Source organism: Ambystoma mexicanum, chromosome 4p (assembly GCF_040938575.1).
Source record: "Ambystoma mexicanum isolate Mex_15411 chromosome 4p, UKY_AmexF1_1, whole genome shotgun sequence".
In the NCBI taxonomy this organism is placed as follows: Eukaryota; Metazoa; Chordata; class Amphibia; order Caudata; family Ambystomatidae; genus Ambystoma; species Ambystoma mexicanum.
This window is the reverse complement of record NC_090927.1, coordinates 191,773,574-191,785,223: the sequence shown is the minus strand read 5'-3', so window position 1 is coordinate 191,785,223 and position 11,650 is coordinate 191,773,574. Positions and strand designations below refer to the sequence as shown.

General features: G+C 41.1%; 1 long non-coding RNA gene across 1 annotated transcript in view; it reads right to left on the bottom strand.

Moving 5' to 3' along the window:
* Positions 1-367: 367 nt before the first annotated feature.
* The window catches only part of LOC138452567 (uncharacterized), a 790,762-nt gene continuing 779,479 nt past the window's right edge, over positions 368-11,650 (bottom strand). Inside the window, exon 3 of the long non-coding RNA XR_011260224.1 lies at positions 368-430. This is a non-coding gene — a long non-coding RNA (uncharacterized lncRNA). The remainder of the gene's footprint in view (positions 431-11,650) is intronic.

The window sequence follows — 11,650 nt, the reverse complement described above, 5'->3', positions numbered from 1 at the left end:
AATCTAAATGAGAAGATAATTCCTTCCAACCCTTTGATTCATAATACAATGAATAAGGCGGTGGAAGGAAATCAATCTACCTCAACATTGGCACAAGGTTCTTACTCCAAAGCTTCGAAATCACACCTCAGACAATACGATCATTGCTTTATAATGAAATGTCGTTGAGCTACATTTCCGAGCTATGATCTGAATCGAACATCTGTGCTAGCTATATTTAGAGAAATAATGAGCCTGCGAGATGTATGTACAACTGATATAATACAGGTTGAATTCTTAAATGATGAAATACTGTCCACAGTAAGAATATGGATACCCTGTAATGTTGTAAGAACTCTGATATGGCAAGCAAAAATTGAATTATTTACCTTAAGCTTTATTCTTGCTCAAGATACTTCAGAAGCCAAAGCTGACATGTTGCAACACCAATCTAAAATAATGAAACATGTACTTCGATTAAAGATGCCAAAAAAAGTACCAACAGAATTCTAATAGCAGGGGGTGTAATTTGTTTGCAAATATTAACAGTGTGGCTTCATAGCTATCTCCACCTCAAAATCTGGGAAGTGTAACAATTGCAAGTTGAACACACATGTGGACATGTTCACTTATTCAATCGAGTGCTGAATATCTTTCTACTTTTAACATCATTGCATTACAAGAAACCTGGCTTATTGAGCAGCCTGTGTAGTTTGGTCTTGAGTTAACACTTGTTCGAGCTAAGTCTAACAATACAGGTCATCCTTCTTCTGGCCTATTGGTAGCAGTGACAAACAAAAGGGGCTTTGAGATTTTTGCCTGGGTGGCTTCAGTTAGTAAGAATTAAATATCAAGGTGGTATGCTGGCTCTTATCAATATGTACATGAACCCCTTAGCAATATCAGATGACAAGTTCCTGAAAGATCTTGGACACCTCTTAGACATGGTTTCATTAATGCCAGAGATCACTAATACAATATTGGTTGGTGATCTAAATTTAAAATGTTTCTCAAGCATTAATGTAAAAAAAGAAGTGGCTTGCCAGAGGTGGTTACACTTCATGAGCACACAGCAATTTCTCATGCTTAAATGGCGCATTTAAGTCTGACAATTCTCCCTGGAGTACATGGCGGTGCGGTAAAAGTGAATCAGTAATCGATTACATCTTTATGGCTAGATATACCTTTAGTCAAACATCGATTTTTGAAGTCATAAATCAGTCAAATAGTGATCACGAACTTCTTATTGCCCAATGGTCTTATAATGAAGAACCTGTAGTATTTAACTTTGGGAGATATCAGACAGTAGTAAATATTAATAATGCTGGAACACGCTTTCGGTGGAACGAGAGATCTCTAGAACTGATCAAAAATAGCTGTGAAAGTATTTTGTTACACACAATGTGGATTGTTGAACAATACACTTCTATTTTGCAATTGTATAAGTGTTGGAATTGGGAGTACACTTGAAACATACTCTAATTTTTACATAATGAAATCTAGTAGTTCTAGAGCACCAGGCCCTGATGGGCTGAGTAACTACATGTTTAAATTACATCCTCATATATGGGCTAAATTCCTAAATGTTGTCTTCCATCAGATTGTGAAAAGCAATGTTATTCCTGAATCTTGGGGATGCTCAGTGGTTGTTCCCATCTTCAAGAAGGGTGATCAGTCCTGCCCTGCTAATTACAGGCCGATAGCCTTTCTTGATCTTCTCAAGATTCATATTAAGAGATTTTAATCTATGGGCAACAGAGAAATTACAGTGTGATCCTTTTCAGATGGAGTTTGTTCCCCGAATGGGAACGACGATAAATCTATTAACGATCAAAGCGGTTATAACACACCATGCCCAAATGAATGAACCAGTCTATCTTGCTTATGTAGATCTAAGGGCTGCTTTTGACTCTGTATCAAGATAGTTGCTTTTTGAAAAATTGGTGCATGCAGGTTGTCCATCTTATCTAGTTAATTTGATCTGAGCGTTACATACTAATACTAAAATGCAGGTGAGACTGCACCTCGAGGACACCCTGACCCCCTTTATTGGGCAGCGAAGGGGAGTGAGGCAAGGGTGTATCCTTACCTCAGCCTTATTTTCTTTTCTTTCAGATGTGCAGGGAGCATTTGAGGGAGTTATATCTGAGGCTCCAAGATTGGCCTCTAAGCCCATTGTAGCTATGCTCTATGCGGACGACTTAGTCCTTATGTCAAAGACCCCTCAGAGACTACAAAAATTGCTAACTGCATTGGATAATTATGTTAAGATAAATCTTCTATCAACACTGAGAAGACTAAAATTATGTTTTGCAATCAAAATAAAAAAACAACTTATGAAGAAATGTAAATTGTCAGTACAAGAGGTAGAATAAGAATGTGTTTTTAACTGCAATTACCTGGGTGTGACCATTGCAAACTGTAAGGATGAAGAAGTGTACATGGTGTGTCTGGAGGTAAAACGTACCGTGTCCATCTCCCAGGTTGTCTTGATTCAGGGTAAATATGGAACATTCTAGCTTGTTCCCGTTCTTAAGTTTTTCATGCAGAAAACAATCCCAATACTTATATATGGGGCAGAAACAAAGAACATTGTTTCTGAGCTGTGGGGGAACAGACTCGAAGACAAATTTTGGATGTGGCTTTTGAAGCTACCAAATTGTGTTCCAGGTTCATGGATTAGACATGAACTGGGTTTAATATACCTTTACGAAAGATATCTGTGGAATCTAGTAGCACTCTATCGCAAATGCATTATGGGAACTGGTTCAATGATGATAATTGGAAAGTTGTCAGAGCGTATGTGTCAAAGTAATGACCTGTTTCTGCGGAAATTGTGAGAGACAATTAAACAAGCACTATCTAATGCAGGCATTTCATTAGATGTGTTGATACAGAACCCGACAAGGGCTAAAACCAAATTGTCTCAAATGGATTGGACTCGGACAATAGCTAAGTGCTTACAATATCGCAATTTTTCCAATCAACCATTCTGCCATAAAAAATATAGTGAGCCTGAATTGTATTTGAAAAAATCTCCCTCTCTGCTCCACAGGTGTTGTTTTATCTGACTTAGGTTCAATCTGTAGCTAACAAAAGAAGTTCAGGTAAAAAGAAAACAGATAAATTGTCAAGAAATTAAATGTCGTTTTTGTAACATCACAGGTTCTGAGGAAATATTTTACCATTTATTAGTGAAATGTGAAGCACTATTTTCATTACGAATCAAGTATCTAAACCCAATTTTTGGAGAGTATAGAGAACTATCGGTGGAGTTGCTTTGGCAACTAATATTTAGTGGATAACTATCTTTATACAGAAATAGTGCAATTGATTTTCTACATGCATTAAAGCTGGAAACAATGTAGTTAATAATAACAATTCTTAAATTTTTGGTAGTAGTTGATGGTGAAACAATCATGAAAACAATATTGAATGTCGATATTTTGATAAATAGTGGAAATTTAGTTAGGTGACTTTTGTGACATGATTGTACAATTTTTAGTATGAGAAGGAAGGGCTTATATATATGTTAGTTCGATTTTTAGTATATATGTTGTATTCTGTTTTGTCTATCTTGATTGGAATTGGTATTTTTTATTGTGCCCTTTCATTTCATTTCTTTTAATACTAATGGAAATGTATTAGATTTTGAACCTCTTTTTCTTTCTTTTATGTAGTGTGTTTTTATAAATTGTAATAATTGGAACTATTTGTATGATTTGTAATAAGTTGTCATTTATTTATGGTAAAGTTGACAAAGTCAGCTATATATAAAAAAATAATAATAATCTGCATGCACCGTCACTTTGCGCTTTCTCATTCTTCCCCCTTTCTTTGTCTGACATCATTATACCCGGGCTGGTATGACTGTCATCTCTTTCCTCATCATCAATATCTAGTCTTCTTAGGGACAATGTTCTATGATCATTCATCAATGTATTATCTGCTCTATTTCCTGTTTCCTTCGGCAGAGATCCTGCGATGCTCCCCATAGCCACCTTTCTCTCTCATCTGTCTATACAGATTCCCAATCCTTTTCCCTATGCGCCTCATGCTCGTCAGCCCATGTCTGTATTCTCGGTATCCCTTGAAGCTCCCTGCAGGGCTGTTGTGATCCTCTCTCTTCCTCCCATAAACCTCGTGCTTCAATTGGTAACATACTTCTATTAACAATATGATCTATTTAGTCATCTCTTTGTCCCCTACTCTTTTTCATTTCTTCTTTCCTTCTCCTAGTCTCCCTGTTCTCTTCTTCCTCTCACCTTATTTGCAACCTACATTCTTTAAATCTTTGGGCCTCTACTTCTTCTCTTCTATTCTCTTTCTCTTTCTTCTGTTCTTCATACCTTCTCCTTTCTTCCTTTCTCTTCCTTGTATGCCATATATTGTTCCTTTTCCTTCTTGTCTCGTTCCTCTCTTTCTTCTCTCCTTAACATCGTCAATGCCCTTTCCATCTAATTTAAGCAGTATCTGTCCTCCCATCCACTCGTTTTGCACTATTGCCATTCCACTTACTTTGTCCTTCTCTCTTTTTTGTCTTCTGCCTTCCTCTTCTATTTCTATCTGTCTGTCCTTTCTCTCATCATGCTCTTTGTGTTTATCACGTGTGGACATATATTTTGGTTCCTTATTCTTACTTTCTCCCATAGTGTATTCGCTATTATAAGCAGGAGGTGCGTATGTTGGATTAACATGCCCCGCTGCTGCTTTTAATTCCTTTAGAGGATAAATCCCCTGTTTATCTTCTATCACGCTATCATTTCTAGGAGGAGAAAGAGGAGCTGAGGCGTTACGTCCTCCTCTTTATGCTGATTAAGCATTGACTCCTCGTCTGGTGGATCTTCTCGCTCACTCTGTTACATCTTCCAAAGTTCTAAAACAGCTACCCTTTTCTGTAGCTTCTTCCCTGTGTATGTAGCATGTAAGTATGTTGTCATGTGTCGCAGCACTGCCTTTCATAATAAACATTTCTTGAGGCCACAGCATAAGTGATTTATTAGTTGTGCCCTTCACACACTCAGCGTGGTACTTCCTGATTCTAGGTGTGTATCTTGGTAATGTTCTGCATAGATGTAAAAGGGGAGTGTGCCCGATAATGACAAGTCGCTTTGAACTGTCAATACTTACGGGAATCATTTTGTTTATTAGTTCATTAATTAATCACACTTCAACAATCCCTTTGGCCTGCACCATTAATCACCGCCCATCTCCAACAAACCAATTTCTCCAAAACAATTTCCAAATCTATACAACAATATCCATTTTTATCTCTTCATTTATAGTCTTTGTCAATTTGTATCATCCTGTTATTAATTTGATAATTTTAAGAATCTTTTTTACCTTATGTTTTCCAACTATTATCCCTCCTAGGTTTGATTGGCTTTCTGTTTTTCTTTAAAATCTAACCCGCTTTAGATTTGATTGGCGTCAATCGCTTGCTTTTCTATGCTCTCATCATTTGTCAAATTGTATTGCTATCGTTCTTATCATTTTTAAGCTTTCAACCTATTTTATCACCATCAATACAAAGCACGTCAATATATTTATTACACTGATATTTTTCAAAAACCCCCAAAACATGTGTGCACACTTTTTCTATGATCGTCTTTTCCTATTTTCTTGATAGAAGTGTCTCATCTCTATTTTACCCCATTTTGGAGTGTATCACACACCCTTCCTTGGCTCTAGTTGCAGGAATCCATTAAATAAAACTGAGTTCCGGAGTCTGGTGCGGTGCCTTCTTCCTCCTTGAGGAATGGTATAGAGACTTCTCCTTTTCCCCTAATAAATCCTGTTACGTTCCCAAAATATATATATATATAATACGGCCCCTGCCCTTTTATTTGTCACTTTCGATGCTTCTACTTACATCCACTTCTACTTACACCCGTTCGGTATGGACTCTTTCCGAATTGACCAGTTCGCCTTCAGTCCACAGGGTTCTTGCAGGGACCGGACATCAATTTCTTCAAAAGGGCACCGGCCAACTGCCTCAGATCACATGTGTTTATAGCACCGCTCTCTGCAGGAAACTGCGGTTTTTGGCTAATGGTGGAAGACGTTGAGAATCTGAGTATCTGGATCAGTACATCCTCTGATACCAAATGTGCAGCAGCACTTTTTGGGTGTGTCTATCGGCAGAATGGGATTACCATAATAAACAGTATTGGATCCAAATGACCGAACAGACTCAAAGAATATGACAAATTACTAATGTATTATCTATTCAATAAAGTAGGGACAATGAATTGCACTCCACACACTCACAATTACATTACAGGTACACAAAGGCTTTATACCTCAATGTGCTTCAGCTATGACGTCATCCTACGTGGCAAATAATTAAACCTATCAGGTTTAGGGACTGGTTAGGGGAACATGTCTACTTATACAGGGTCATCACAAGTTTGGCGGTAACCCTTGAATTCAGTGGTAAAGCTATTACTGACGCATTTAAGGGTCTGCCAAATCACGTGTTTGGCAGAATTTACCCCTAGCTTTGTGCTGGGGGTAAATCTACTGCAAATTTGCCAATTTCTGTCACAATTACCACGGTAATACCGCAGAAGGTAGTCGTGCTGAAAATTCCCCATTGGGCCCAATGGGGAATTCCTGAATGGTCTACCATCCCTCATCAGCCAAGCCTTCAGAAAGGCTTCTCCTTTGTACTTGACCTTGCTGGATGTTCTCTTCTCTGGAACTTTAAAGGGAGTTAAGGTACATCGTTATATTCAGGCCAGGGCTTATGAATAAGCCCTGTTTTCTAGTCTTGAACCACATGTGACGAGACCACGATTTTGTCCATTTCACCCTCTATTTAGTGCTATTTGATTCAATTAGTTCCAGTGTCATTACCCTCTTCGGCTGCTGGAGACTTGGTTGCTTTGTCTCACATAGGCTTTTCTGCATCTATAATCGTCAATTCTTGGCATTCGTAAATGTGCGCTCATTTATTTAATCCAAGAGAAATATGTCCTATGTACATGGCTCATCCTCGTCGACTCCCCTTGTACCCTGCAGCAGCTTCTTGCTGTGGCATCCTTGATCTCTGGCCTGCAACTATTCTTTGTTCATGCACAAATTTATATTTCCAGCCTCTGTCATCTCTGCAGCTCTTTTCTCTCTCATTCAAGCTCTTCGACTTACTATATTTGAGATCCAATACTTATAAATACTTATTAAATTGTTTTTGGGATCTAACACAGTTACTTTTTTGTATCAGGTCTAATTTGACTGGGAACTGGAGTGCGCGCTTCGCCAACCCCTTTTTTTCTTACTATGTTGGAGTCCCGGGCTCCAGAGGCAGCAGCACCGGGGTTACTGTGCCCCGCTTTAGAGAACCACACTGATGGTTTTCTCCCCTCCCCCAAATTTGGGTTAGACCTGTGCACTAGGAGGGGTGTCAGTTCCTGGTCACCTGATTTGGCAACATGTGAAAACTACAGCTACCAGAATCCCTAGAGACGATAAGAGCTGCTAATTGGAATCACCTGAATACCAGCACAGCCTCCCTGATGATTGTTTGTGACAGGAAAGCGCTAGGAGGAGAACAAATACAGAGCAACTGCACAGCAGATGGGATCCAACCCTGTTAATACTTTTTCAATGTTTTGGGATCCAACCCTGTTAATACTTATTAATTAGTTTTTGGGATCTAACCCAGTTACTTTTTGTATCAGGTCTAATTTGACTGGGAACTGGAGTGCGCGCCTCGCCATCCCCTTTTTTTCTATATTTGGGATCCAGCGTCCATCTTTTCAACATGGTCGCTTCACCCGTGTTATGTTTTTTACTGCAGATTTTCTATATTGCTCATCTACCTTACGTTTCTGCCTATATACATTCACTACTCATTTGGTTACTTATCTTCTTTCTATATCTCGTATCTTCTTGTACGTCTGTTTACTCTTGTTTCTTCAGTTACATCTTCATTCTTTAAGTATTTTCGTATTGTTTCAATGTGTCATTGTATCTTCTCCTTATGACATCACTTTGCACTGTTAGATATTCTTTACAACTCCTCGATATTCAGTATTGTCTGCAAATCTCCTATTACCACCTCAGTACAAGGGTACATTCGATACCTCCTTGCCACCTCTCGTGCCCTTTGTGCTCCCTCTCTTTTCTGCTCTCTTTGTCTCCCCGCTCCCTTACTATGACATTATCTTACTCTCCTTCTCTGCACTACTCCGACTCTATCGCTATTTAAATCCAACCTGCAAGCTCTCCTTCTTTCTGTAGAACCACTTTCCTAGCATTCTATGCCACCATATCTCTTCTCCACTTCCCCTACCTCTCTACGACAACTCCACAGCACTTACCCTTCACCCCATCATCCTAAATTTAGCACATCCTCTTCTATCCCGTTACTATATCATGCTCTACTATCCTTGTGCCTGGTTCATATTTTTATCTCTCCTGCATCATCTGGTCTTATATCCACATCCTCTCATCCATTGTTAAGGACACTGGCCCTCCGCTCTGTAAATCAATGTCAAAAATGTTGTAAGCATTTTTGTGTGAAAAAGCATTGCTTTCCCTGTAATTTCCATAAATAAATAAAATAAAAAATAATACAGCCACAAAGATTTTTGGTTGGTGAGATTGGTTTTACAAACATGGCTAGAAATGGGCTGTGGGACTTGAGAGATTCTCCACATACCTCTTCTGGGGCCTTCATTACAGAACAGGTGGTGGTTCACGGTGCCCAGTCACCATAGTCCCATTCCCTAGCCATGAACAAGTGACGTCAACACAGTATGCAGCAGGACATAGTCAAATTGTTGCATGAAATGTGTGCGGTGGCTGGCATACAGTCCTAACTCTAGACAGAAGTTCGAGCTTTAGTAGTCAGCGGCCCTGTGTGTCAGAGTAATAGGCTGGGAGGATAGCCAGGGGCAACGCGTTTGTCTTGGAAGCAAGACGATGCATAACACACAGGTTGGAATCCGGGCTCAAGCTTAGAAACTTGCCCCCGGTATTAAGCATGCTATAAATGAACAAATGTAAATTGTTGTAAATTGTAGTTTAGTTCTGGAGGTAAGAGCCTGTCCATGATATGCAATATTTAAGCGTTAAGCACCTGTTCCAAGTTTAATGAGGGACCCGGCCGTTAACACCTGTTCCAACGCTTGGAACGTGTGCTTAACACTGTTAGCACCTGTCCCATGGACTGGGACAGGGCTACCAGGAAGGTATTTTATTTCCGTGAACAGGTCGCCTCACGGCATCGTGTTCACAGAAAGAAAATACTAGACAAAGAAGACAGCCATGGAAAAGGAAGGCGGGGCACCGTGTGGAGACCCCTTTCCATTTTGATGGCAGCCAAACAGAGCAGGGACAGAAGTAGCAGGAGCTGCAGCAGCAGGAAATGCCGCTGCAGCAATCAGGTAAGTGGGTATTGGGTTGTAGGGGACAACATGACTACGTGGTCGGTGGGGGAAGATGTCGGGTGGGGAAACCGGCCTTCAGGCAGCTTGCGACGTAGGTGTAGATTATTTATGTATTTATTTATTGGTCACTTGTTAGGCGCTTATGCAGGTAGCAACAAAGATTTCAAAGCACCCGCAGGGCACCAGGGAGGGCACAAGGAATGATAGATAATGTATTACAACCACGATAAATAATTCAATTAATTAAATATGACAAAATAAGACTAGTAATTGGGGGGGAGACAAAACTACTATGCCTTGTGAGTGTTCAGAACGTGCAAGTGCAGTTGATGGAGGGGTAAAGGATAGGTGCAGTGGTGCTCATGGAGAGCAGCAGGTGAAGTGCTAAGAAGAGCAAAACATAAGTGCAACCTCCAGTGGGGAGGGTGAGCCTAAGCAAGTGCAGAGGATAGACAGCGGCTGGGAGGATAAGATGTGGGAGGTCAGGGCCACGAGGATACATAAGGGCCCTGCACATAAGTTAAGCTACTGTGCGACTAGGGAGGGAAGGCAGAGATAATGAGGAAGGTGTTCAGGCTTTTCTGGAACTTAAGGAGGTCCTGCTCAAGATGAAGAGGAGGGGGGGCTGTTCCAAAGAAGGGAACCAGCTTAGGAAAGCAATCGACCACCATCTCTCTGTTTTGCAAACCGCTTCCCACACAAGGAGTTGGTGCCAGAGGAACACAGGTGTCTAGAGGGGGAGTGTTTTGGTCAGAAAGAGTTGTAGATATAGTGGTCCCCGACCCAGACAGCCTTGTGGAAAATGCAGGATAATGCAGAGGGATTTGAATTTAATCCATGCTGTGACCGGGAGCCAGTGAAGACTTTGTAGGGCAGGAGAGATGCAGTCCGTGGGCTTGAGGCCAAGGATAAATCTTGCTGTCCTATTCTGGGTTAGCTGGAGGGGTCACAGAGTGGACGAAGGAAGATTAAGGATGAGGCTATTGCAATAGTCAAGCCTGGAGAGAACCAGAGCACAGGTAACATTGAGTCTCTGGGGGAAGGCGGGGAAAGGTAGAATTCCTTTGAGAAGGAAGAGCTGAAAGTGCGACTTCTTGACAATGCCCTGAATATGAGGGAGTAAGGAGAGAGAGGAGTTGAAGAGGACTCAGAGATTCCTGGCTTCCGAGGCGGGAGCAGGTGCAGATCCCATGGAAGAAGGCCAAAATGAAGGGAAGAAGTAGGGCGCAGGGGTCCCGATAGGGAGGATCTCCATTTTGCTGGCATTGAGGAAAAGATCATTAGCAGTACACCAGGCCTGGATGGCTGGGAGGCAGTCGGAGAATAAGGATGATGCAAGGGCGTCTGTAGGAAGTTTGAAGAAGAGTTGTGTGTTGACGGCATAACATTGGAAGTTCGCCCCCAGCTTCTATCTATCCTCAGCACTTGCCTTGGAACACCCTCCACTCTGGAGGCTCACACTTACCATACATTGCACTTCCCCCTCACTCACGAGCACCCCAGCACCTATCCCATTCCCCATCCCTTTTGCACTTGCACGTTCTGAACACGCACAAGGCATAGTAGGTCTGTACCCCCCTCACTGTATTTAATATTTGTATGTATTTTAATGCTTCTCATCCCCATGTCCCTTCCCTGTTGCCCTGTGGGCGCTTTGAAACAGACTTGACTTTCTGTATAAGGGCCTAACAAGTGAATAATAAATAAGTAAACAAATAAATAAATAAATAAAGATGTCCTTTATATGAAGGTGAGTGCACACAGGCATAACACTACGAGCTGCAGGCTCTTTAAAAAGCTAAATCATTACATTGCTCCTGGACAATTAGTTAAGCTACAAGGCTCTTAATGAGAAGTCTAGATTGTGCACGAAACGTGGAATTCTTAAATAAAAGGCTTGCACGTTTTAAACACTGGGGTGTCCTTCTGGGCTGCTTGCTATATGCAGTAAGGGTCAATGCTTCTCTTGACGTGCATGTACAGTAAGAAATATGAACGAGAATGGAAAGTAGGGCCTGCCTTTCTGATGTCTCTGTAATATTGCCTGTACAACAAGATCTCCTTTTTGACTCTCGAGTTGTCTTATATTGCATTTCAGGAGCAGTCCGATAATCTGTATAGTTGACTTTATAAGTGGCCCTGAAAGATGCAGTTCTCAGCGCCCAGGTCATTCTATTTTCTATAGCCTCTGCATCTGCCCCACTGTTGGGCCATGTTTCCGGGGGTGCTATGTGGATGCCTTTCTCCACTGCACATCCCCTCAGACTTGCCAACGA